At 43.8% G+C, this 26,540-nt stretch overlaps 1 protein-coding gene across 2 annotated transcripts in view; it reads left to right on the top strand.

Annotated features, from left to right (window-relative positions):
- The window catches only part of PCP4 (Purkinje cell protein 4), a 71,903-nt gene that overhangs the window by 31,341 nt on the left and 14,022 nt on the right, over positions 1-26,540 (top strand). The window lies entirely within an intron of this gene.

The following is a 26,540-nucleotide window of genomic DNA, read 5'->3' as shown; positions in this document are numbered from 1 at the left end:
TGATTGGCTGATCCTGCTTCCCTTCTGGAGCTTGATTGGTCTTTTCCTGCAGGCCAATCAGTTGTTGCATTCTACGATCCTACCAGCCTAATAGGCTGATTAGCTTCCTCCTGGAGCCTGATTGGTCTTTTCCTGCAAGCCAATGAGTTGTTGCATTCTAGGATCCTACTTGCCTATTTTTCTAGGATCCAAGCTTAGTACATAACAGAGCTGCTATGGGGAATGCCTTCCTCTCATAAGAGATTTTTTTGCTAAATTGTTTTTTGAACTTATGCAAACTTTGGACCCCACCCCGCAGAGCTGCCCTCTTGTGTATGGATGGTGCTATTTTGGTTATATAAGGCTCTACAATCAGAGAAAGAATTCACTGTCAGTATAATGGGTTTAGTGAGGGGGATACATGGTGTGCTTTTCCTCAGGAGTTCTGCGTGACAATCCTGAAGACTTTTGCTGACTCAGGGCAGTAGAGCTGGCAAGGCTGGAGCAATGGGTTTCATGCATCTCAGATGCCGTTCATGGCTGTTGTTACACACCGCAGTAGCTACAGCAGACCTGAAGCTTTCGAGTGTGCTTTTTAAAATACAAAACATCAAACTGAGTTGCTCTGCATTTTCTGACTGACTCAGTACAAGATGCACAAGAGTTATCTCCTGGTTTTACTTCCATAATAAGGCTGGATGACTTTCTTCGCAATGCTGTTTATATAACACGATCATGAAACATGATGTTCTTAATAAAATGAAACGATGCAGTTAACCCAAAATGAAAGAAGACAGAGCAATGCAGGTTTTGTGAAGCTTCTTACAAAAGAAAAGAAAAGAAAAAAGCTCACTGAAAGCAGCAGATTTTGCACCTGCAGGGAAGACTTTCACATCCCCAGGCTAGCTAAGATATTTTGATCAGTTTCATTACCATCTTTGGCAAGCCTGGCCAAACATGTTTTTCAGGGTCCCTCCTTTCCTAGAAAATAACGACACTTACCAAAGAAGTAGAGCACGTCTCCCGCATACCCCTCTTCTTCTCACTCCCACAGTGATGTCACAAACATTACATTTTCCATAGCTCAGCACTCGCTGCCACTCACATCCCTTCCCACCAGTCTACATGCCTCTTCCATAATTTATAAGCTGTTGCCATACAAACAGTCTAGCATATTTTGCAAGTGGGAAATTGCAGCTGTGCCAATGCATACCAGCTTCCAAATACTCTTATCCTCTGCAAGTCTTCCCTCCCCAGCAAACAAAATTACAGTTCTGAGTTGTTGGTAGGGATGGACTAATCTGTCTGGTGTGGTTTCCCTCACTTTCTGACCCCCCCCAATTGAAAATTCAGTTCAGCACATTTCTGGAGCAGTTTTGGGAATTTTCATTTTTAATTTTTTTAAAAGTCCTTATGAAAATTCATCAGCATTTTAGTGTGCATTTTCCCAAATATATACACATCTCTCTATGCTGTTTTGCTGGATATGCACATTTTCGTTGGAGAGTGGCAGCACAAAATTCGGTGACATGCAAATTTGGAAGGATAGCTATGTAACATTTCGGGGGATGCAAATTTATATATTGATTTAGTTAAATAAATATAATCTGCACTTCTGTAAAGTATATCAAGGTTGCTTACAACATACAAAATCAAATCAAAACAGTATATAAATATCCATAAAATGCAATTAAAAGTATCAGTAGGTCAGTTGAAAAGAAATTGATATTGTGGTGGCTCAAAATGTATATTCTCTTTAAAACGCAAACCAAACTGAATCTCTTCCCTGGTTATGTTAACTAATTATTATTATTTTTAAATGTAAAGTACTGGTGTGTTGTTTCCTCTGAGCATCAAAGCCCCCTTTGGATAAGCGTGACTATGAGGATATAACAGTAAGAAGGATTCATGGTGGATCATCATTTTCCCTGCTTTCAAAGGAGTAGACTAAGAAGAAAATAAGATAGAATTGCATCAGTTGCCTAAGAAAAGCAAATTTGTCTGGCATTCCTAAGGTGGTAGTGGAAGTCTTTTGAAAGAAAAATGGCACATTTTATTTCCATCTTCTGCTATCTGTTCTTAACCTGAGGTACCACTTTAGCTAATGGGGCCTCCCACTGCTGCTACACGATTTCTGTTCTCATCCTGAAGCAAAGTTCTTAACCAGAGGTACTATTTCTGGGTTAGCGGAGTCTGTAACCTGAAGCGTCTGTAACCCGAGGTACCATTGTAAAGGCACAAGCAGGGCAAGCCACTCCCTGTTTTCTTTTTTTAATTGACATGCAATATTTAATGATTACTGAGCATGCTGAGTACTCATTGGGCTGTTTTTATTTTGGAGAGAAGGTAGGCCCTCCTAAGTTCTGGCCCCTCTCCAAAAAAGAAGAAGGGAAAAAAGTTTGCTCTTCTGCAAAAGCCGGAGTTTCCCGGTTATGCTGACCCCTCACTCTCTGTTTCTTTGAGAGTCTAATTTTGGGTCCTTTTCTGTTGACACTTAGCACCTGGGTTCACTATTTGATAGTATTGTCATCCTATTTCATCATATAGTATTTTGTTTTGTATCTCACTGGCAGACCTTTTTGCTGTGGAATGAAAGTCTGGTCCGGATGCCTGCTTTGTGTGTCCATTTTTTTTTTTTTAGTAACTGTAATTATTTTGCAATTCTCAGAACTGACTGTATATTGATAGACCATGAAATATTCATTAGAACTCTCCAGCTGACAGTGATCGCAGGTGGGATATATGTTCCATTGCGGACAACTTTCCATTCTGATACAACTTTGTCTACCTTGTGCAGAAGAAAAGAGAGACAAACTGCTGTGTTAGTAAGATTGCATGCAAACAAAATACTGAGAAGAAATCACAGTCCAATATCTACCAAAGTTACCCACAATTTATTAGTAGGCATATGAAAGAAAAAAACTGGAAAAAGACCAGTTGCTAACAAAGTCCTGCACCCGTCAGAATTCTCTGAGTCCAACTTTCTTTAAGCGAGTCCTTCACAAAGGTTTCCATGTTTTCACAGACTCATTCCAACAACCTCCACATCTCTAAAAGATTCCCTTGTACTCCCCAGCAATGAATACTGTAATTTGGGCCCTTATCTACCCAGCACTACATGCTAGTTTGCCCAGCAACACAGATAAGATGGTCAAAAGATGCCTCCAGCTGCACTGTGGGGGAAATCCCCATTTCTACTGACTCTGAGGTCCACCTCTGAGGGTCTTTTGGTGGTTCCCTCACTGCAAGAAGTGAAGTTACAGGTAACCAGGCAGAAGGCCTTATTGGCAGTAACACCCTCCCTGTGGAACGTCCTCCCATCAGTTGTCAAGGAGATAAAGAACGATACAACTTTTAGAAGACATCTGAAGGCAGCCCTGCATCGGGACGTTTTTAACGTTTAACAGTTAAGCTGCCCAGAGTGGCTGGGGAAATAATAAAACAACAACAACAACAACATCATAAATAAATAAAATAATGCTAAAATTATTGTTACTACTACTACTCATGTATAATTAACCAATTTTTTCACTTTCCTCAACACTTGTGTGGTGCTAACAAGTATCTTCCCTGCCTCCTCCTTACGATTTCTGCTAAGGACAAGGCTTCCCCTTCCCCTTTCATTGGCTTGCAGTGAGACAAACCCCTCCTTCTGCCTATTGCCAGTCAATAGAGACAATACTGAGCAGCTATGTGTCCTACTGTAGAGGTGACTGTCCTCTGTTTGAAAGATCATCAGGTCCAGTTCAGGTTTAAAGATACAGAACCATAAGAGGGGAGAGCAACAACGACCTTGAAGTTGCCCACCAACATTTAACACCTGGAGAGCAGACTGAATAGGCACACAGGTCACCTGGTTATAGCCTTCCTTGCTCTAGTGATGTATTTTATGTCTATTTACACTACAGTAATCAGATTGTACTCAATGGTACGCCTTCTCAGAGAAGGCCCACTGAAGTTAATAGACATGACTCATTTTGGTTCATTAATTTCAGTGGGTTTACTGAGTATAACGTAGTTGGATTCAACCCATCATTTCTAAATTCGTATTTATATTTGCGAATTGGCATATAAGCGTTTTATGGAAATTGGTGTCCTCATTTGTCCTCTTTTTTGTCATACATTTCCTCATTTGGGGCAATTTATAAAGAGACATCCTATGCACTAATGGGCTGGCTTTGTATAAGGCAGATCCCAGTGTTCCTAAAATAGAATCGGGATGAACTGATTTTTTCCCCTTGGATTTTTCTTCTGTGATCTGTACCAAAGCTTACTCATCTGGCTGACCTGCAGCTGAATATTTCATCAAATAGCTGTATATTTTCACTCCCATGGGCTTCCTTTACCAGCACCTCATTAAAAAGAAGTCTGCAAAGACATCTGCGTGGCAATGGTTGCATGATTTCTCGGTGAGCTTGGCAGGAAGTTTTTGTTTCATGTATCATTTAAGATGTTCTGCATTGATTCCATCAAAGCCCATCTCCTGCTCTAAACAAAGAATATGACACTAAGCACCTGTTACTTGACGTAGCCTAAAACTGGTACTTTTCAAGATGAGTTGCCTGTAATGGAAGGATAATTTTAATCAAATGCAAGGAATCTGTATAGAAAACCAGGGCCAATTAAATATTATTTTATTTCTAACTGATTGAAGAAACATTATTTATCTGTATACACAACTGCACCCACCCACTTTATTGTCTGTGTGAGATTTATGTTGTGTTTCAAAGTGCTTCTATGTGCACAAGCTAGGTTTGCAAGAGGAAGGAGAGACTGTAGCTCAGTGGCAATGTGTTGCAGGCAGAAGGTCTCAGGTTCAACCTCTGGTAGAGCTGGGAAATGCTCCTGCCTGAAAGCCCAAAGAGCTGCTGCCAATGAGAGTAGACAATATGGAGCTAGATGGACCAGTATTCTTTCTCAGTATAAGGCCGTTTTGCTATGTTCCTTGTATAAAGTTTCCCTTCTGAGTTATGCCCCAGGGTCAAGGTCTGATCCACAAGTGGATAAAATACGAGGCGACTCAACAGAACAAATGGTTAATTGATGGATGGATTTATTTATTTTTAAATGCCAGGAGGGAAAAAAGGGAAGACTCATAAGAATTAGTGGTGGGTAGAGGAAGATAGCTGTCAGTTTCCACATTTTGCCCATCTTCTCATGTCCCATACGCCTCCTCCAATTCCATTCACAAACTGTCTCTATGGAAGTGACTTGTACTGTTGTTGATATCACCAGGTCCCAGAAGTTTCTCAGGCATGTTGGTGGCAGGTTGTCCTTTGCTTAGAGGTTAGAGGGATCAGGGTAGCATTTCCAAGCCTATCAATGACTGCACAACAGTACCCTTTTGCATTTCAGAGATGTGACCTACCTTTAGCCCAATCATGTATTTGGGAATCCACTTCTTAGGTTTTCTCCTGTATATTTGGCTGCTGCTGCTGCTCTTGCAACCCACATTTGGTGAGGCTGCAATTTCAAAGACCAAAGATTATTTTCCAAGTACTGAAGCCTGACTAGTGAGAACTAGATCTCTTGATTATTGTGGGGTGAGGGAAGCAGCTTTTATACTGTGCATGACACTCTACTTCAGATAGGCTGGCTTATTGGTGTTTTTTGGCCTGTTACCACTTGATTTTATTGGCCTATGTCTGTAGTGATGTGTTTTGTATTGTAATTGCATTTTGATTGTGCATATATGCATATTCTGTTTTAATAATTTTCTTGTGTGCCGCCCCTAAGAACTTTGGTAGTGAAGCAGCACAGAAATACTGTAACAAATAAATAGACAAACAGCCCAGACTCATGTTGGGAATGGTTTTAAGGCTGCCTCTGTTAGTTGGCCATCCCCAAGCATCTGTAACTGATTGCTAATGGACACAACATGCAGGATGTGACAGGCCATTGCTTTAGTCTCTGAAAGCCAATAATGTCTTCTTATAATGCACCACTAGGTTATCCAGCCCTTTATGCAACTCTAATCAGCCCCATAAACCCCAAATAGTCAACTTCCAATGATGGCAAAATTAGAGGGGAAAGAAACAGGCACACACTGCTCATCCTCATCACTTTAAAAATAGCAACACCATTTTTATTATAACTACATCCCCCATTTCCTTTAATTTACAGTATGTTTTTCCTCCCCAAGATGATTTGGTTTGAGCAATGCTAAAAGCCTTTGAAACTGATGTCATTTTACCTGCTGATAATATGATAAGATGTTAATCATCATAATCTTTGGAAGTCTTTTTGTGTGTGTTTCTAATGTGTGCAGCTAGCATAATACATTTAGCTTGATGCTCCAAAATTGCTATGTAATTTGCCATAATTGGAAGACTGCTTGAAAGAGTGGCAGAATTTAGAATAGTGGGAGAGTCATAAATTTGGGCTAAAGATGTGTCTATTGTTACTTGCATTGTCTGGAAGAGAGATCCTGAAAAGGGCCCTATTGGAACAATCCACTTTGATATCAGTGGAGAGAAGACATTTAGTCTGGCCTCCAGTGGAGTCCAGTCCTTTTCTCTTGTCCTAGATACAAGTAAGAAGGCAGCCTTTCATATTGTTTGTTTATTTGCCACCTTCACATTTCCGCTTTCTTTCAGCCTGCTCACAGCAGCATTCAAGGCACTTCTTAAATGCTTTTCAGACATCTTCCCTCCCACAATTACAATGGTGTGCACAGGGGAGTGGGACCCTGCCCCCTCTGTCACATCCCTGTCTTCACCTCCCAGCTGTTGGAGATGGTAGCACTGAAGCAAATAGCCTGCTCTACTCTTGTGGGTTCCTCATGTTGTTAAGAACCCTCCATGGTCAGGGTTCTAATTCACTGGAGCCCACATGCATAGAAGGCAGTGATGGAGGTGTGATAGAAGGGTGGGGACAGCAATTTCAGCCCTTCCCCAAAAGACAATTGTAGTTGCATGAGTGAGACTGCCTGAGTGAGGCGACACAGAACTGTGGCCAGTCATGAACCCCTTGTACATTGAGTGTATCTATATTTGGTCCTTTGGTAGAGGATGTTGGGACCAGAATACATGGCAATAGCTCACATTCCTTAAAGTTAATATTTGAATTAGACCTACATAAGCAGGAGATCTTACATGTCTATGGTATGGTGGTAGAATTCATTCTTCGATTGCTTGTGTCTGAAACAAAAGTTCTTATGAATTTGAAATTTGGGGAAACTTTGGCAATTTGAACTCATAATGCTGCATTTTTCAATAATGTCAATTTTAACTTTGAAATTCCGCAAGTATCCTCAAGGGATACTTTTTAAAACCTAATGACAGAATTCAGAGGTAGCCACTGTGATTGCCTTCAGATGTTGTTGGACTCCTGCTAGCTCCACCTAGCATGGCCAGTGGTTGGGGGTGATGGGAGTTGTTGTCCAGAACATTTGGAGAGCACCAGGATGGGGAAGGCAACCTTATATAAGAATGCTGTTCTGCACTTGACACTAAAACCTTGATGGAGTGTGGTAATGGATGGATTTTGATTCAGCAGGTGTAGATAAAATAGCAGAAATTTATGTGTGATATTGCAGGTGTCAAAGAAATAGATCCATTCATCCATTGCTCTGTAGGATTACAGAAACAGCATTGCCTAGTTGAGAGAACATTACATTACTGCTTTTGTTCCATGGAATGTTTCCATTAAGTATTAACATTTTGCTGCAAGAGCAGAATTAATGCAATGATACTTCAGTACTGACAAACTCCTTTTCTAGTGTTTTTGTTATCCTAAGCAATCCTGTCTCACAATCATGAGATGATTTACAATTGGCCAGCTTTGTCGAAAGCAGAACTTCACTTTAAGTGGTTCTATGCAGACAAAGAGAGGAAACTTTGTTTCTTAAAGTATGAGTGACAAGATCTGATTTCTCTACCACCCCTTTTGGAAAATAGAGTTAATGGTTACATTTTTAAATGCTGAACAGGGTAGTAGTCAACCTGTGATTGGCACCACCTCCATGCTGAATGTTTGCTGGCACCCAGATTTGCCTTTTTTGCATAAGGTGGGAAATGTCCTTTCGAATTCAGTGTATTTATTTATGACCAGACACAGTTAAGTTTGCTACCAAGTAGATTGCAAAGTGCTGAGGCTCTCCACCCTATCACACTCCAGGGGAACTACCTTATTCCACAGTGATGGGAAACCTTCCAGATGTGGCCTTCCAGATGTTGTTGGACTCCAGCTCCCATTACCCCGTGTCACCATGGCTAATGGCCGGGAATCATGGGGAGCTGTAGAACAGCAGCTACATCTGGAGGGCCGTAGGTTCTCCATCCCTATTATACCAGATCAGACTGTTTATGACAGGAGGCAACAGCTCTCTGCTAGAGGTCTTTCAGGTTACCTGATCCTTTAAAATAAAAACCCTGGAGATGCTCTACCGCTGGGCTGTGTCCCAACTGGGTATCCTAGAATCATAGAATCATAGAATCATAGAATCATAGAGTTGGAAGAGACCACAAGGGCCATCGAGTCCAACCCCCTGCCAAGCAGGAAACACCATCAGAGCACTCCTGACATATGGTTGCCAAGCCTCTGCTTAAAGACCTCCAAAGAAGGAGACTCCACCACACTCCTTGGCAGCAAATTCCACTGTCGAACAACTCTTACTGTCAGGAAGTTCTTCCTAATGTTTAGGTGGAATCTTCTTTCTTGTAGTTTGGATCCATTGCTCCGTGTCCGCTTCTCTGGAGCAGCAGAAAACAACCTTTCTCCCTCCTCTATGTGACATCCTTTTATATATTTGAACATGGCCATCATATCACCCCTTAACCTCCTCTTCTCCAGGCTAAACATGCCCAGCTCCCTTAGCCGTTCCTCATAAGGCATCGTTTCCAGGCCTTTGACCATTTTGGTTGCTCTCCTCTGGACACGTTCCAGTTTGTCAGTGTCCTTCTTGAACTGTGGTGCCCAGAACTGGACACAGTACTCCAGGTGAGGTCTGACCAGAGCAGAATACAGTGACACTATTACTTCCCTTGATCTAGATGCTATACTCCTATTGATGCAGCCCAGAATTGCATTGGCTTTTTTAGCTGCCGCGTCACACTGTTGGCTCATGTCAAGTTTGTGGTCAACCAAGACTCCTAGATCCTTTTCACATGTACTGCTCTCAAGCCAGGTGTCACCCATCTTGTAGTTGTGCCTCTCATTTTTTTTGCCCAAGTGCAATACTTTACATTTCTCCCTGTTAAAATTCATCTTGTTTGTTTTGGCCCAGTTCTCTAATCTGTCAAGGTCATTTTGAAGTGTGATCCTGTCCTCTGGGGTGTTAGCCACCCCTCCCAGTTTCGTGTCATCTGCAAATTTGATCAGGATGCCCTTGAGTCCATCATCCAAGTCATTGATAAAGATGTTGAATAAGACCGGGCCCAAGACAGAACCCTGTGGCACCCCACTAGTCACTCTTCTCCAGGATTAAGAGGAACCATTGATGAACACCCTTTGGGTTCGGTCAGTCAGCCAGTTACAAATCCACTGAGTGGTAGCATAGTCAAGACCACATTTTACCAGCTTCTTTACAAGAATATCATGGGGCACCTTGTCAAATGCCTTGCTAAAATCAAGGTAGGCTACATCCACTGCGTTCCCTTCATCTACCAGGCTTGTAATTCTGTCAAAAAACGAGATCAGGTTAGTCTGACATGACTTATTTTTCAGAAATCCATTCTGACTATTGGTGATCACAGCATTCCTTTCTAGGTGCTCACAGACTGTTTGTTTAATGATCTGCTCCAGAATCTTCCCTGGTATTGATGTCAGACTGACTGGGCGGTAATTATTTGGGTCTTCTCTTTTCCCCTTTTTGAAAATAGGGACAACATTTGCCCTCCTCCAGTCTGCCGGGACTTCGCCTGTTCTCCAGGAATTCTCAAAGATGACTGCCAGTGGTTCTGAGATCACATCTGCCAGTTCTTTTAATACTCTTGGATGCAGTTCATCTGGCCCTGGAGACTTGAATACATCTAAACTAGCCAAGTATTCTTGTACTATCTCCTTAGTTATTCTGGGCTGTGTTTCCTCTGCTGAATCATTTGCTCCAAATTCTTCAGGTTGGACATTGTTTTATTTATCGGAGAAGACTGAGGCAAAGAAGGCATTGAGGAGTTCAGCCCTTTCTGTGTCCCCTGTTTACATTTCACCATCTTCTCCTTTGAGTGACCCCACTGTTTCTTTGTTCTTCCTTTTGCTACGAACATACCCATAAAAGCCTTTTTTGTTGCTTTTCACCTCTCTAGCAAGCCTGAGTTCATTCTGTGCTTTAGCTTTTCTGACTTTGTGTCTACACGTGCTGGCTATTTGTTTGAATTCCTCTTTGGAATTGGAATTCCTGAAGAGGCAAGCAAATCCTTCAGCCCAATCTGGGCCTTTGGTTCTGCTGTGTTCACCCCAAAGACTGCCTAGAGGATGCATAACATAAAATTCTAAGCTGAAATCATGACAGAGCTTGGTTACACCTCCAATGCGCTTCAGCTGTGTGATCTTCATGCCACAGAGGTATTTCAGCTTGAATTAAGTCACCCCTTTTCTAACAAATTTTCATTATAGATCAGGTTTTCCTTGTCCTCCTACCTTGGATTTCCTCTTTTTAGTGGAGCTCTTCCTGTTCCACTTCTGTTCCACTCTGGCAAAATGTCACCATTTCCCCTTTGAAAAACATTGGCCCACCAGTGCCCTGTGAGGTCTCAGCCTCCCAAAGGTATTATATATCTTCCCCCTGCCCCAGTTTCTTTCTTTGCAAACCTGCTGACAGGGCCCAGGTTTCCTACTTTTCCTTCTCCCATCAAACCAAATTTCCCAGCTGCTGCCTGTGAATGAATTCAAATTCACCAGAGGACAGCTCAGACTAATAAAGGGATTTTCAAGAGCACTAATGGCATTCTGATGCCCAGGGGCATTTCTACATGGGGAAGCAAATCACATCAACTAGAGCGGTGAGTTTAATATAGACTGATGAATGCAAATGAATACACTTTGTGAATGCTCTCTTTAACATGTATTAGTGGGACTTTTCAGAGTTAAGCCACTTTGTGCCTCATGCATTTAAATTCTACTAAGCAAATTCTTGTTGGTTGGCAGGGGGAGGGGAGGGTGAAAATGTGCTAGCTGAACCCCAGTCATATACATGCACACTATGTTATCTAATGTTGGGATTCCGAAACTGTGGGCCATAATACGCTAGTGGACCACAAAGGACAGACATGTGCAACATTAAGCCGCCATGTTGAAATACATCTCTGTTTCTCACACTGAGGTGATCCCATAGACCGTTGCTCCCCTCCTCTTTATCAATATATGGGCTGTGGGTCAGCTGGTCTAATGTCTTATGTACCCCTCTCACTATGTGGGTTATTGTGATGGGATAGTGAGCTGCTTGTGCGTAAAAACTTGATCCCTCTGGGGTTTGGCTGGTCATCCAAACCGAGGCACTAACGGAGCCCCCAAAGCATGACTCCGTCAGTCGCTGGTAGAATCTGACAGTGGGCGTCTACGGAATTTACGCCAACATAAAAGCTGTTTGACGGACATGCGCCTTCGTGACTCTCTGCGTGACAGTTTCCGGCGAAGGGTGGGAGTTCCTAACGGGGCTCTGGTTACCTCTTCGCTATTCTCACTAGAAGTATCCCAGAGCCTCCCCTCCGCTGTGACTCCTGCACTCCCCCTGCTGGTTCCTTCCTCTGCTGCAGATTCTCTCCTATTCTCCTGGAGCCTGTCCACCACCTGTCCCTCCGATGGCAGTTCCCTGACATCCACCTCCCCCCCAGGGCCCCCTTCACCCCCTCCCGCCTCCTCTCCCACTGGCGGTGAGGGCGGAAAGCCCCTGAAGGAACTCTCCTCGTCGTCCGAGGATTCAAACACTTCTAGCCACGGCGTACCGTCTCTCTCCCCGTCTTCCTCTTCTTCGTCGGAGTCGGCTTCCTCACCCACCCCTGACTCTGGGAACCCTTCAAACTCTCCTTCCTCATCGGTGGTCCCAAAGTGTTCCCTTCTAAATCGTGCCACGGGTTGCGGTTTTCTTGGGAAACGCTGATGAAATGTTTCTATTAAGACCTCGTCATTGACTACCTCTGCTGGTACCCAAGTGTTTTCCGACTCTACTTCCCCCTCCCATTCTACCAGATATTCCACCTGATTCCCCTTCCACCTGGAATCAATGATTCCTGCCACGTTCATGTCGCGCTCTCTCTCTTCTATCACGGGCGTTTGGGTGGCCTCTCTCTCACGCTCCCCCCACTCACGTCCCTCTCGGTACGGCGACAGTAATGACCTATGAAATACTGGGTGTAATTTCATGTGACTGGGCAGCCTGAGTTTGAATGCTACTGGGTTGACCTGCTGTATGACCTCAAAGGGTCCCAATCTTTTGGGTCTCAATTTCTTACTCCCGCCCTTGAACGGTAGTCCTTGGGTGGATAACCACACCCGGTCTCCCACCCTTATAGTTTCACCTTCCCTCCTATTTCTGTCTGCTTGCTTCTTATATTCTTCCTTGGCTTTCTCTAAGTTAAGTTGAAGCTGACGGTGGATCGCTTCCATCTCTTCAAAAAAATATTCCGCCGCCGGCACGCTCCCCCTCCCCCCTCCCTCTCCTGGGAATGCCCGGGGGTGACACCCATAATTTGCCAGAAAGGGACTCATCCCTGTGGACACGTTCTCCGCGTTGTTGTAGGCAAATTCTGCTAGAGGTAACTTATCCACCCAATCATTTTCTCTGTCCTTTACATAACACCTCAGGTATTGTTGTAAAATCCCGTTTGCCCTTTCCGCTTGCCCATTTGTTTCTGGGTGCCGGGCAGTTGAGAAATTGAGTTCTACGTGCAGTAAGCTCATAAGTTTCCTCCAGAACCTGGAAGTAAATTGTTTCCCTCTGTCGCTCAAAACCCTCAAGGGGGCGCCATGCAACCTAAAAATATGTTCTACAAACAACTTGGCGGTTTCCTCCGCTGTGACCGCATGTGAACAAGCTATAAAATGACACATCTTGGTTAATAGATCTACCACCACCATGACAGCTGTTTTGCCTTTGGATTTTGGCAGGTCCGTCATAAAATCTATGGATACTGCCTCCCATGGCCTTTCTGGCGTGGGTAAGGGTTGTAATAGCCCCGCTGGCGCCACCCTCTCTCCTTTCGCTCGCTGGCACCTGTCGCAACCCCTGACATATTCCCGTACGTCCTCCCTCACCTTGGGCCACCAAAACTCCCTGGTAACCAACCACATGGTTTTGTGCTGTCCAAAATGTCCCGCTGTGGGGCTGTCATGCAACTGCTTGAGTACTCTGCCCCTCAGTTCCCCATCGGGTATGTACAGTGCCCCTTTGTAATACAATGCCCCGTTCTTTTCTTCAAACCCCCCTGGGTTCTCCTCTGTCCTCCTGAGCTCTCTGAGTTTCTCTTGGGCGTATTCATCGTTCTCAGTACCCTCTATCAGTTCCCTCTGCCCCACCAATGCCGCCCCACACACCCAGCGGTCTTCAGGGATTACATGCCTTGCCTCAGGCGCTCCCTCCCCCTCTAAGTACTCAGGTTTCCTGGAAAGAGCGTCCGCCCTCACGTTCTCGGAGCCGGGCACGTAACGAATCTCAAAGTGGAATTTGGAGAACTCCTGGGCCCATCGCACTTGTCTCTGGTTCAGCACTCGGGCTGTTCTCCAGTATTCCAGATTTTTGTGGTCAGTTCGGACTTGAACCTTGTGCTGCGCCCCAATCAGCAAGTGCCGCCATTTCCGGAATGCTTCATGAATGGCGAGCAGTTCTCGGTCGTATACTGTGTAGTTCCTCTCGGATTTGTTCAACTTCCGCGAGAAGAATGCACACGGTCTCCATTCAGACGTATCTTTTCCCGGCTGGAGAAGAACGGCCCCCACCGCTCGGTCTGACGCGTCAGTCTCCACTCTCATTGGTTGTTGTAGATCCACGTGCAAAAGTTGCTCTTCCGACGCAAACGCCTGCTTTAAACGTTCGAACGCCCGCTGCGCTTCTTCCGTCCAAACAAATTTCTTTTTGCTACTAAGACAATCCGTGATGGGCGCTGTTAAATGGGCAAAGTTTTTGATGAACTTCCTATAGAAGTTTCCGAAGCCCAGGAACCTTTGCACGTCCTTCTTGGTCTTTGGTGTTTTCCATTCCAGTACCGCTTGAACCTTGCTGGGATCCATGGCCAATCCCTTGTCAGACAACCGGTACCCCAGGAATTCCACCTCCCTGGTATGAAACTGACACTTCTCCAGTTTCACCCACAGCCGGTTTTCTCGCAGCTTGCTCAGTACCTCTCTTACATCTCGCACATGCTGCTCCTCATTCTCTGAGTACACCAGGACGTCATCTAAGAACGCTACGCAGTTCTTGTAGAGCAGTGGCCCCAGGACGTGATTCATGAATGATTGAAAGCAGGCGGAGCCCGCTTGTAATCCGAAAGGCATAACCCGGTACTCAAAAGCCCCCAAGGGGGTGAACATAGTGGTCTTCCACTCATCCCCCTTTCTCACACGTATCAAGTTATATGCCCCCCTAAGGTCCAGCTTGGTAAAAATTTTCCCTTTTCTCACCCGTGTTAGAATGTCATCAATTCTAGGCATAGGGAAAGTCACTGGTTCTGACACTGCATTTAGGGCCCTGAAATCACATACAAGCCTGGGCTTGCCCGTGTTTTTTTTGTCCACAAAGAACACTGGGCTGCCCCCCACCGCTCGTGACTCTCTGATGAAACCTCGCTTGAGGTTCTTGTCAATGAACTCCCTTAACTCCTGCATCTCACTGTCTGACATTGCATACAGCTTGCCCACTGGCAATTGTGCTCCTGGGAGTAAGTTAATTTGACAGTCAAAGGGTCTGTGCGGGGGCAGTTTATCTGCTTCTTTTTCGCTGAATACGTCAATCAAGTCAGCGTATTGTGGTGGCACCCTCCCCTTGTCCATCACTTCCATCCCTGCTAGAGTGGCCCTGGCCCCTGCCTGAGCCTCTCCCTCCTTGCAGTGTTCTAGGCAATGTGCTGATCCAAAGGAAACCACTCTCTGATGCCAGCCTACTAGCGGATCGTGTAGTGCCAGCCAGCTCATTCCCAAGATAATAGGAGCTCCTCCCAAGGTGGCTACGTTAAACGCTATCAGTTCTGTGTGTCTTGCCACCCTCATTATCATTGGTACAGTTTGTTGGTTCACTTCTCCTCCCAACAGCTCCCTCCCATCAATCGTGGTAACCTGCAAAGGCTTACTTAATGGGATAGTCTGTATCTGGTGTTCAGCTGCAAACTCCTTACTCATGAAATTACATGAGCTACCTGAATCCAATAGCGCTTTTATCTTCAGTGGGTGTCCGTTTGCCAGTTCCAGCAACACCTCTATCACAAGCGCTGGTCTTGGAGGTTCCGGCGTGGGCACATTCACTACTCCCTGGCCTGGCTGCTGTGCCCTGATGTTGGCAACCAGGCGTTGGCTTTTACTTGCTCCGTGATTTCTTCTTCCTCCTTCCCCCCAACAGTTCCCGCCATCCCTTGCCATTCCTTCCTTTGCGGACAGACTCTGGCAAAGTGACCTGGCTGTTGGCAGAGATAGCATCTCTTGCCGCTCTTTCCCTCCTTCTTCCGCCCTTCACTGGTGTTTGAAACTGCGCGCGCGCGCGCTGTTCCAAGTTCCATCGGCTCTGCTGGCGGGAAAGGCTGCTCCGGAATCTCTGGAATGCGGAAGTCCTTCCAACGTTCCCCCTTTCCTTCCCGCTTTTCCATAGCTCTAGCCTCCTGGCGTGCTCCTATGGACAGCGCTGATTTAGTCAGCTGATCCATAGACTCCGCCCTAGGCGCCCGGGAAAGTTCATCTTTCACTGCCGGAGAGAGACCTTCTTCAAACAGCATTTGAATAGGTTCACTAGCAAGGTCCCACCCTAGTCTATGAATCAGCATGGTGAACTCAGTCCAGTACTCACGTACAGATCGGCTCCCCTGTTTACACGCCATTAACTGTCTGCGCACCACCCCCTGCTCGATCTCGCTGGAAAACATCAAGTCCATGGCGCGAAAAAACTTCATAGTGTCCTTTAAGATTTCATTATTGGCTGCCATCAGGGGCCGAACCCAGTCCTTCGCCCCTCCCTCTAGATGGCCAATCACGTATGCCACTCTAGAGTTCTCATCGGGGAAGTCATCAAACAGTAGATTGAGAGCATATTGCATCTCTGTCCTAAAGGCTTGATAGTTCCTGGGATCCCCCCCAAATTTCTGCACCAATCCAGGCACCCGTCTGGCAAGTGGGGTGGTTTTCCCTTTATCCGCATCTTGAGCCCTCCTCTCCTCGAGCCTCGCCGTTTGCAGCGCCAGCTGGACCTCCAACGCCCTGTACCTTTCTTCCAGGCTTGGACCTGCTCCAGCTCCGGCTCCTGCTCCTCCGGTTCCGGCTGGTTCGCTCATGATGCCCTCTGCTTGCACAAGCTGCTTTCAAAGACTGTCAGATTGCTGTGATGGGATAGTGAGCTGCTTGTGCGTAAAAACTTGATCCCTCTGGGGTTTGGCTGGTCATCCAAACCGAGGCACTAACGGAGCCCCCAAAGCATGACTCCGTCAGTCGCTGGTAGAATCTGACAGTGGGCGTCTACGGAATTTACGCCAACATAAAAGCTGTTTGACGGACATGCGCCTTCGTGACTCTCTGCGTGACAGTTTCCGGCGAAGGGTGGGAGTTCCTAACGGGGCTCTGGTTACCTCTTCGCTATTCTCACTAGAAGTATCCCAGAGCCTCCCCTCCGCTGTGACTCCTGCACTCCCCCTGCTGGTTCCTTCCTCTGCTGCAGATTCTCTCCTATTCTCCTGGAGCCTGTCCACCACCTGTCCCTCCGATGGCAGTTCCCTGACAGTTATCTAGACTATATCCAACAAAGAGAAATCTGAGGACCCACTGATTTTCCAGTAGACATTGGATAATTTTCTGCTATTCATACTATTAGGAAGGGGTGGGGAGAAATTGCAAGCAACACCATTCCCCTTGCTTGTTGCTTTCTTAAAAACCAAATTTCTATACCCACATCCTGTAAATGTTTTACATTGAAGATCAGTGTATAATACAATAAATAAGAAATATGATTTTCCCTTGTCTAACCAGGATTGTGAGAATCACATGAGGTAGTTGTCTCACATTGTTCTACTTCTTGTTAACATCACTGGGCTGTAGAGAAGGTATGACCAGTTACCCAACCTTTCCAATCACTTCCTTTAGGAAGGGCCATGGCTTAGTGGTACAGCACATGTTTTGCATGCAAAAGGTTCCAGGTTTGATCCCCCTTCATCTCCAAGTGGGTCTGGTCTACGTCCATGCCTGAAAGCCAGGAGAACCACTGCCAGTCAAGGCAGTCAATACGGAGTTGTATGTGTCTATGGTCTGACTTGGTATAAGGCAGCAGGGGTAGACTTTGGCCTTTCAAATTCCAGCAGCACCCTATGTGAGTCCAAAATTCAGTGCCCCTCAGCTCTTGCCTTCTGTTCTGCTCACTTCACCGTGTCATAGTTGTGGCACCCTTTGGTGACCCCTACTGTGGTGCCCAGTGCGGCGAAACTAGCTGTGCTGCCCTAAATCTGCCTCTGAAGGCAGCTTTCTATATACAAATGTCAGTGAAGAGACACCTGGGAAACAGCCCCCAAGAACTGGATTCCAGGTCTGGTAATCAGCCCTGAGAAAGTAACAGAAGTGCAAAGGGACCAGAGATGTCCCTTCAAAAGAGATGCTCTTTACAGAGAAAATACCGGAAAGGGGTCACTGAGTATCATGGTTGTTGTATACTAAAAGCCCCCTCTCTAGGTACACAGAAGAATATTAATCTGTAAACTGTATTTCAAAGGGAGGAAATCCCGAATGGCCTGATGAGGGCTGGCTTCCAGGATCTGTGGAAGGTTGGGGGACATTGAGCCATGGAACATAGTAGGTGTCTGTTGAAGTGTTTGTGTGGCGGGATTTAGAGCGGGGAAGGGAATTGACTTGCAAGAGTCTCTATCAGTTTACAATATCCTAGAGAGCAGTACTGGGGTCTTGAGAAGATGACTTCCATTCATTTCACATATACAGAAAAGAAAGAAAAGTGGCTTTAAAAAAAAGAAGATACAGAAACCAAAACAAATTGCAATGCTTGTTCATTCAGTGTTCCGTTCTAAATCAATGAAGTATCTCTTGTTTCAGGCTGGAATCCACAAAGCACAATTCTAGCTTAGCTCTGGGATTTACAGTCAGTGCACTGCATATTTCTTGAACTTTTGCTGTCAGCAGAAGATTCCCACCACCAACTGCTTTTACAGTGGCCCAGATTGTATTTTCTGCTGTGAAGGTTCTTGCCCAGTAACTAGTCTATCTAGTGCAGAGCTTTCCAAACTGTGTGTTGTGACACGTTAGTGTGTCAGCTGCAGTGTGTAGGTGTGTCGCATTGCCTACGCTCCTCCTGGAGCTGGAAAGGGTTAGTTTAACCCATGGGTAGGCAAACTAAGGCCCGGGGGCCAGATCTGGCCCAATCTCCTCCTAAATCCAGCTCGTGGATGGTCCGGGAATCAGCATGTTTTTACATGAGTAGAATGTGTTCTTTTATTTAAAATGCATCTCTGGGTTATTTGTGGGGCATAGGAATTCGTTCATTTTTTTCCCTTCAAAATATAGTCTGGCCCTCCACAAGGTCTGAGGGACAGTGGACTGGCCCCCTGCTGAAAAAGTTTGCTGACCCCTGGTTAACCTCTGGTTTGCTAGTAAAACTGAATTGCTGTGTCGCAAAATGATGCAAAACTGAATTGCTTTGTCACAAAATGGTGCATGTTCAAAAAGTCTGTCACCAACTTGAAAAGTTTGGAAAGCTCTGATCTAGCTTTTCTAAAGCCATGTGACATATTAAGCTTTGAAATAAAGTGGAGAAAATAATACAAAAGACTTTGCAGCTGTGATATGAAGAATATAGCCTAGTTAATTCAATTACTGGGCTGGGAATCTCCATCATGCACCTAGTGCATGCAACGTATGAGACAGATGTGTCATGCTATTACCTGTATGCATGGATGACTGATTTCATATATGTGCCTTTGCACCCACCTCATGTTACATTGCAGAGGGGAAGGGAATGTGTTTGATTCACCAAACAAAGAGATCCCTTACTCTCGTAAGTATCTGAATCAACTTTATATTTCTAGGAACCACAGGTTTCCTTGGTAGCCTTTCAAAGCAGCCTCAGTAAGAAGAGTAATAATAGAGTCATGGAACTGTAGAACTGGAAGAGATCACAAGGTTCATCTAGTCCAACCCCCTGCAATGCAGGAACCTTAACATGTGGTAATGATGGACAGTCTGCTTAAAAGAGGGCTTTCCACAATTACTGTTATTCCCCTGGTATCTGCAGCCACTGACAGGGTTATTTTGGCAATGTCTAGAACATTCTCTTTGTGTGCAGGTTAATAGTTAGGCCAAGCCAACACTAACTGAGTGTGCTCTAGAATCTGCTTCAGAAGGCGACTTCCGGAGGCGGCGCGAAACAGCAATGGCGGTCCTCTTTGCGTTGTGAAGAGGGGCTCCGCGAAAAAGGGTCGTCCGCTGCGGCAAAGCGGAGACCCATTAAGAAAAACCGCAGGCAGAGCGAGCCTGCGGCCGTGGGACTCGGCGGGCGCCTGGAGCCCCCCCAGAAGCGGGGAAGGAGCCTCGTAAGAGGCTCCGGAACGTGAAAGGGGGAGCGGCGCTGTGAGTTCATCGCTCTTTTCGTGGAAGCAAAGCCGCGCTGCTGCTGCTGATGAGCGCTGACCTTTCTTCTTGAAATTATCGGATTTGGAGCAACATACCCGTGAGTAAGGGACCTAAATTTTTTAACTTAAATTGAAGAAATTCGGCTGAAAGCGGGAGGCGAGTAACAGGAAGTCCGCCTCGACTCTGCTAATTAGATCAAAGCAAGGGCTCGGAAACGAGCTGAAGTATTTAAAAAGGGATTATAAAAGTGGAAAAAAGGGTGCATTGAGAGACTCTGCATTTTGAAGATAAAAAGGAAAGAACTGTGTGTTGTATAGACTTTTTTTTTCTTTAGAACCATCCTCCAATTTCTGGGCTAAACGGGGCTGAAAGAGATAACCCCGTCATCGGGCTGCCAGTGTATAGAAAAAGAACTGTCAAACTGCTGTCAAACTGACGACATTGTTGCAGAGACCGAAATTGTCGCATAGACTGAGATACTAACATTAAACATTGTTGCATGGACCTGTATCGATACTTTATGGCTGGATTTTAAGAGATTAGAAGTTCTGGAAACCTTCCTTTTGTGTTTGGGAATTATAAAACTCAATATGGCGAATTGAGGAACTTCAATGGCGGAAAATAGTTCCTTTCTTTTTTGAAACTTTGAAATACTCCCCCTATAGGACTGTGGAAATATAGTTGCATGGGAACTGAGCTTTATTGAAACTTTTTGTGGTTCTTTTTATTTATATCTGGGACTTGTTTTTTCCATGGGACAAAAGACCATTTGACCTTGAACAGAGGCAGGTGTGGAATGAGCGGCACAGGGAGAACAAGAGCAGCTAAAGCTAAAGATAAAGAAAAAGAGAAAAAATCTGGGCAACTTTTGCAAACAACTTTAACTCATCACCGCAGATCATCTGTCCCAACTGTGCTGACAGCACAGGAGGTGGAACTAGTGCAGCCTGCTGCAGAAGACATGGCAACTGGAGGATCTGAAACAGTTTTAAAACAAATTTTGGAACAATTGGCAGTTTTAAACCAAAAAGTGGACAATCAAACATCGAAGATTGACCAAGCTACATCCTCTATTGGCAAATTAACTGAACAGGTTTCGCAGCACACTCAGGCAATTGAGAAATTGCAAGGAGCTACGGCAGAAAACTATAAATTAGCTGTGGAAGCCAACCAAAAAGCAGAACAGGCGAACTTAAAGGTGGATGAAATTAAAGGAGAGGTAAGACCTCTGAGAAGGCAGGTAGGGGAACAACAAGCCTACCTGGCATTGGTTGAATTGAAAAGTAAAGATAGTAATCTCAGGATAAGGGCTATCCCGGAATTGGAACAAAATAATTTAGAGGGATTTTTGACACTTTTGTTCTCCAAATTCTGGGGAATTGAGGAAGAAAAGGACTTTAAAATTGTGACAGCCTTTAGACTGGGAAAATCAGTAAAGAAAGACAAGCGACTGTTTGGTTGCTCTGAGATCAAGAGAAGAAAGGGATAAGATATTAGGCCTACATTTTAAGAAATCTTTGGAGGTAGAAGGCAAAAGGGCCGAAATTTACAGAGATATACCCAAATATCTCTTGGAACTTAGGACTACCTATATAGATTTGACCAAATTGTTGAGACATAACGGAATTCCTTACAGGTGGGAGTTTCCACAAGGACTTTCATTTACTTACAAAGGAAGGAAAATAAAGATTAAATCACCTGAAGACCAGCAGAAGTTCCTACACGACCACGAGGAGGACCTGCAAAAAGGAGCTGCAGCTTCTTGGCCTCCACCACCACCGGGACCATCTCCAAGAGTTATACCACCAGGATCAGGACCAGCATTACCTCCCCCGGGATCGGGAGGAAGCTTAGATACCCCATTGTAGAACCCGTTAATTGATTCAGGATGTCTCTACAGCTTCTTAGTTGGAATATAAATGGCGGAAATTCCCCGGAAAAAAGAAGGAAAGTCTTTCACATCTTGAAAAAGGAACAACTGGACGTTATCTGCCTACAGGAAACACATGTGACAAGGCTCCATAGAAAAGTGTTAATTAACAAAAGACTAGGCCAAGAATTTATTTCTTCGGACAAAGTTAAGAAGAGAGGAGTGGTGATTTACGCAAAGGAGAGCCTGTCACCGAAATTTTTATTCAAAGATGAATATGGCCGAATTTTGGCGATTGAAATACAGACGCAAGGAGAAAAAATTTTGATATTAGGAATATATGCTCCAAATGAGGGAAAGTCGGAATTCTTTAGGAAGCTGCATGAGACTATGCTGGATTATTTGGACTATAGTAACATCATTATGCTGGGTGATATGAATGGGGTTGTGTCTGTAAATATGGATAAGTCACAAAGTGCCAACATATCGAAAGACGGCAGACTACCCAAAACTTTTTTTGAAATGACAGACAATATGGACTTAGTAGACATTTGGAGGGTTAAGAACCCTCTAGGGAAAGAAGGGACTTTCTTTTCTGAAGCTCATCTGACATGGACACGAATCGACCAAATCTGGACAACTAGAGGACTGGCACCTAAGACTAGAAAAGTGGAAATCTGCCCAAAAACCTGCTCCGACCATAGTGCTTTGAAAGTGGAATTGAGACTAAACACAACCGGCTCTTTTAGATGGAAAATGAATGACACTTTATTAAGAGATCAGGAGATTGTGAAGAAGGCCCAAAAAACTTTAAAGGACTATTTTGAGATAAATTTGAATACTACTGTGGAAAAAAGAACAATCTGGGACGCAAGTAAAGCAGTCATGAGAGGGTTTCTAATACAACAAAACACGATTAAGAAAAGGCTCTGGAATGAAAAGAAGGAGAAGATATTGGAGAAAATAAGAGAAGGAGAGAAAAAACTAAGATCTAGGCCTAAGTCGAAGGACGTGTTAAGAGAAGTGAAATTCTTCCAGGCGCAATATTCAAAACTGATAAACCAAGAGGTGGAATGGAAAATTAAACAAATGAAACAAAGATCCTTCGAATCGGCTAATAAATGTGGGAAACTGCTAGCTTGGCAGTTGAAAAAGAGACAAAAGCTTAATACGGTTACAAATCTAGAGATTGAAGGGAGAATGGTTCAGAAACCCGAGGAAATTAGAAAGTGCTTCCAGAGGTACTTCAAAGAACTTTATACACAAGGGCCGCAAAAAGCCTCAGAGGTGGATCAATTTCTTAAAACTAATGGATTACAAAAAATACCCCCGGAAATGAGAACAAACCTGAACTGTAATATTACACAGCAAGAAATTGAAAGTGCCATTCAAAATCTTCAACTTGGCAAGTCCCCAGGCCCGGACGGTCTAACCTCCAAATATTATAAAGTTTTAAAGGACTATTTGATACAACCTTTGATGGAGGTTTGCAACCAGATAATGGAGGGAAGGAGGGCACCGGAAACGTGGAAAGAAGCTTTCATCACATTGATACCTAAATCAGAGACTGAAAAGACCCAACTTAAGAACTACCGCCCCATTTCACTCCTAAATGTGGATTACAAAATTTTTGCTGAAATCTTGGCAAATAGACTTAAAAAAGTACTAAATGAAGTGATTCACAAGGACCAGGCTGGCTTTCTCCCTGGTAGGCATTTGTTTGATAACACAAGAAACATCATTGACATTTTGGAACTTCTACAAACAAATCTGAACACGAGAGCGGTTTTGATCTTTGTTGATGCAGAGAAGGCCTTTGATAATATTTCTTGGATGTTTATGAAGAAAAATTTGGAAGGGATGGGAGTGGGGCGGGGGTTCGAAAATGGTATAGAAGCAATCTATACAGAACAAAAAGCTAAATTGATAGTAAACAATGTGGTGACAGAGGAGTTTAAAATTGAAAAAGGGACACGCCAGGGGTGCCCTCTATCCCCCCTATTGTTTATTTCAGTTCTGGAGGTGTTGCTAAATATGATTAGAAAGGACCGGTTGGTCCAGGGAATTGAGGTCGGAGTGAAACAATATAAACTGAAAGCATTTGCAGATGACTTGGTATTAACACTTCAGGAACCAGTCTCCAGCACTAAAAGAGTGTTAGAATTAATTTTTGATTTTGGTCGGGTGGCGGGGTTTAAGTTAAATAAGCAAAAAACCAAGGTTTTAGTAAAAAATTTGACAGTTACAGAAACAGATGAGTTCTCCAAAGAAACGGAGCTGAATGTGGTTAAAAAAGTAAAATACCTAGGGGTGTACTTGACCTCCAAAAATTTGAATTTGTTTAAAGATAATTATGAGAAATGCTGGTCAGAAATCAAAAGAGATTTGGAAATATGGTCAAGATTGAAACTCTCCTTGTTAGGCCGAATAGCCGCGGTAAAGATGAATGTATTGCCGAAAATGTTATTTTTGTTTCAGGCCCTACAGATCGTGGACAAGGTGGAATGTTTTGGAAAGTGGCAGAAGGATATTTCTAAGTTTGTTTGGCAGGGCAAAAAGCCCTGAATAAAGTTTAAAATACTAACTGATGCGAAAGAAAGAGGGGGATTTGCCCTGCCAGACTTGAGGCTATATTATGAATCTGCAGCCTTCTGCTGGCTGAAAGATTGGATTTTATTGGAGAACACTGACGTCCTGGATCTGGAAGGGTTTGACAATGCGTTTGGGTGGCATGCATATTTGTGGTATGACAAGGCTAAAGTGCACAAATTGTTTAAAAACCATATTGTCAGAAGAGCAATCTGGAGGGTCTGGATAAAATACAAAGACTTATTGGAGAGTAAAACTCCGAGGTGGCTCTCACCGGTGGAGGCCAAGGCACGTAAGAGACCCAACATGGAGGCCCATTGGCCTAAATATTGGGAAATAATTGAAAAAACTGGAGACAATTGGAGGTTGCTAAGCTTGGAGAAATTGAAAACTAAGGTACGAGATTGGCTGCACTATGCGCAAATTCAAGAGGTATTTAAAATAGATAAAAAAGTTGGATTCCAGGTGGAAAAATCGAAACTAGAGACTGAATTGTTAGAGCCAAAAAGTAAATTACTTTCGAGAATGTATAACTTGCTGCTCAAGTGGAATACACAGGATGAGACAGTTAAATCCGCAATGATAAAATGGGCTCAGGATGTGGGGCATAACATTATGTTTGCAGACTGGGAAAGGTTATGGAACACCGGTTTGAAATTTACGGCATGCACTGCCTTGAAGGAAAATATTATGAAAATGATATACCGGTGGTACATGACCCCAGTCAAGTTAGCCAAGATATATCATCTGTCTGACAACAAATATTGGAAATGTGGAGAGGCGGAAGGGACATTCTTTCATCTCTGGTGGACCTGCCCGAAAGTGAAGGCCTTCTGGGAAATGATCCATAATGAACTAAAAAAGGTATTGAGATTTACCTTACCTAAAAAACCAGAGGCCTTCCTTCTGGGCATGGTGGACCAGAGAGTGCTTAAGAAGGACAGAACCTTTTTCATGTATGCTACCACAGCAGCAAGGATCCTGATTGCAAAATACTGGAAGACACAAGATTTACCCACGCTGGAGGAATGGCAATTGCAGTTGATGGACTATATGGAACTGGCTGAAATGACTGGCAGAATCCGAGACGTGGGAGAAGAAACAACTGAGGAGGACTGGGAAAAGTTTAAGGACTATTTGAAAAAACATTATAAGCTGTATGAATGTTAAAAAAAAAATGCACCTTTCAGGAAACTCTAGCTTCAGCAAATGTAAGTTAATGAAATGAAAATTAAGACACAAGAAATTCAGAGGTAAAATAATGAAATAACTTTATTGTGTTTAATATAAAACATATAAGAATTGAGCGATAGTAAAATTGAAAATAGGGAACATGATAAAATGGAAGCTACAATAAGTTTTGAAATAAGTTAACAAATTGCTGATGCATTACAAGACAGAGAACGCAGGGTTCGGAGGATGTGGGGAAGTCCTATAGGTTAGATGGAAAAAGAATATGGAAATTTGCTATTTATATCTTTTTATTCTTATAACCACTTTTTATTCTTTTTTCTGTATTTTTGTATCTTTAAAAAGCAATAAAAAATGTTTTTTTTAAAAAAATAGAATCTGCTTCAGAACCACCAGAAAAGTGCAGGGAGTTTGCAGCACACACTTAGGGGGTCACTGGCAGGCATACAGCTGTGGATTTTTTTTCTCTCTCTGAGGGTAGGAAATCTGAAATCAACTGGATTAGATAAACATGGTTGGCTCTAAGAAATGGGTTCACCGTCAGGCTGTCAGCTGAGAAAGCTTGGCCGATCAATTTTAGTGACAAATTTGGCAAGCTCATAAATCCAGGCTGAATTTGAAATGTCTGTCAGAACTTAAACCCACATGAGGGGGAAATGTTTCAGAAAAGGTTTTTAGGCATGAAGCCTAAAAAATGCACAATAACAAGATATTCTGGAAACCAGATTGCTTAAGAAGTAACCCTCAATTTATGTATCTGAAGAAGTGTGCATGTACACGAAAGCTCATACAAATAACTAACTTAGTTGGTCTCTAAGGTGCTACTGGAAGGAATGAATTTATTTATTTATTTATTTATTTAATTTTGTTTCCTCAATTTATTGTTTGCCCATCATTATGATGGATGGTGTATTTGTGTTTTTTTGTGGGGAAAGAATTTGTATACTGCCAGGACTCCTAAGGTTGCAGTGTGTCTATGTGTGCTTTGTGCCAGAGCAGAGCTATTTCATACGCAGTACAATGCCCCTCCACACACAGAGACAAGGGAAAATCACGTCTGCCACTCAGTGAACACTTCTTTGGGAATTGTGGCTGAATCCAGTGCCTGGGGATTGTATCTTGATAATACATATGCATCAGGTTCATACATTATGTTTACAGGAATATGCAAAGAATTTTATAAATACACTTTAAAATGTAATATGTAAAGGAGCCC

This window comes from Podarcis gaigeae, assembly GCF_964106915.1.
Source record: "Podarcis gaigeae genome assembly, chromosome: 4".
Lineage (NCBI taxonomy): Eukaryota > Metazoa > Chordata > Lepidosauria > Squamata > Lacertidae > Podarcis > Podarcis gaigeae.
The sequence above is the reverse complement of the archived record's forward strand: the minus strand, read 5'-3'. Positions and strand labels throughout refer to the sequence as shown.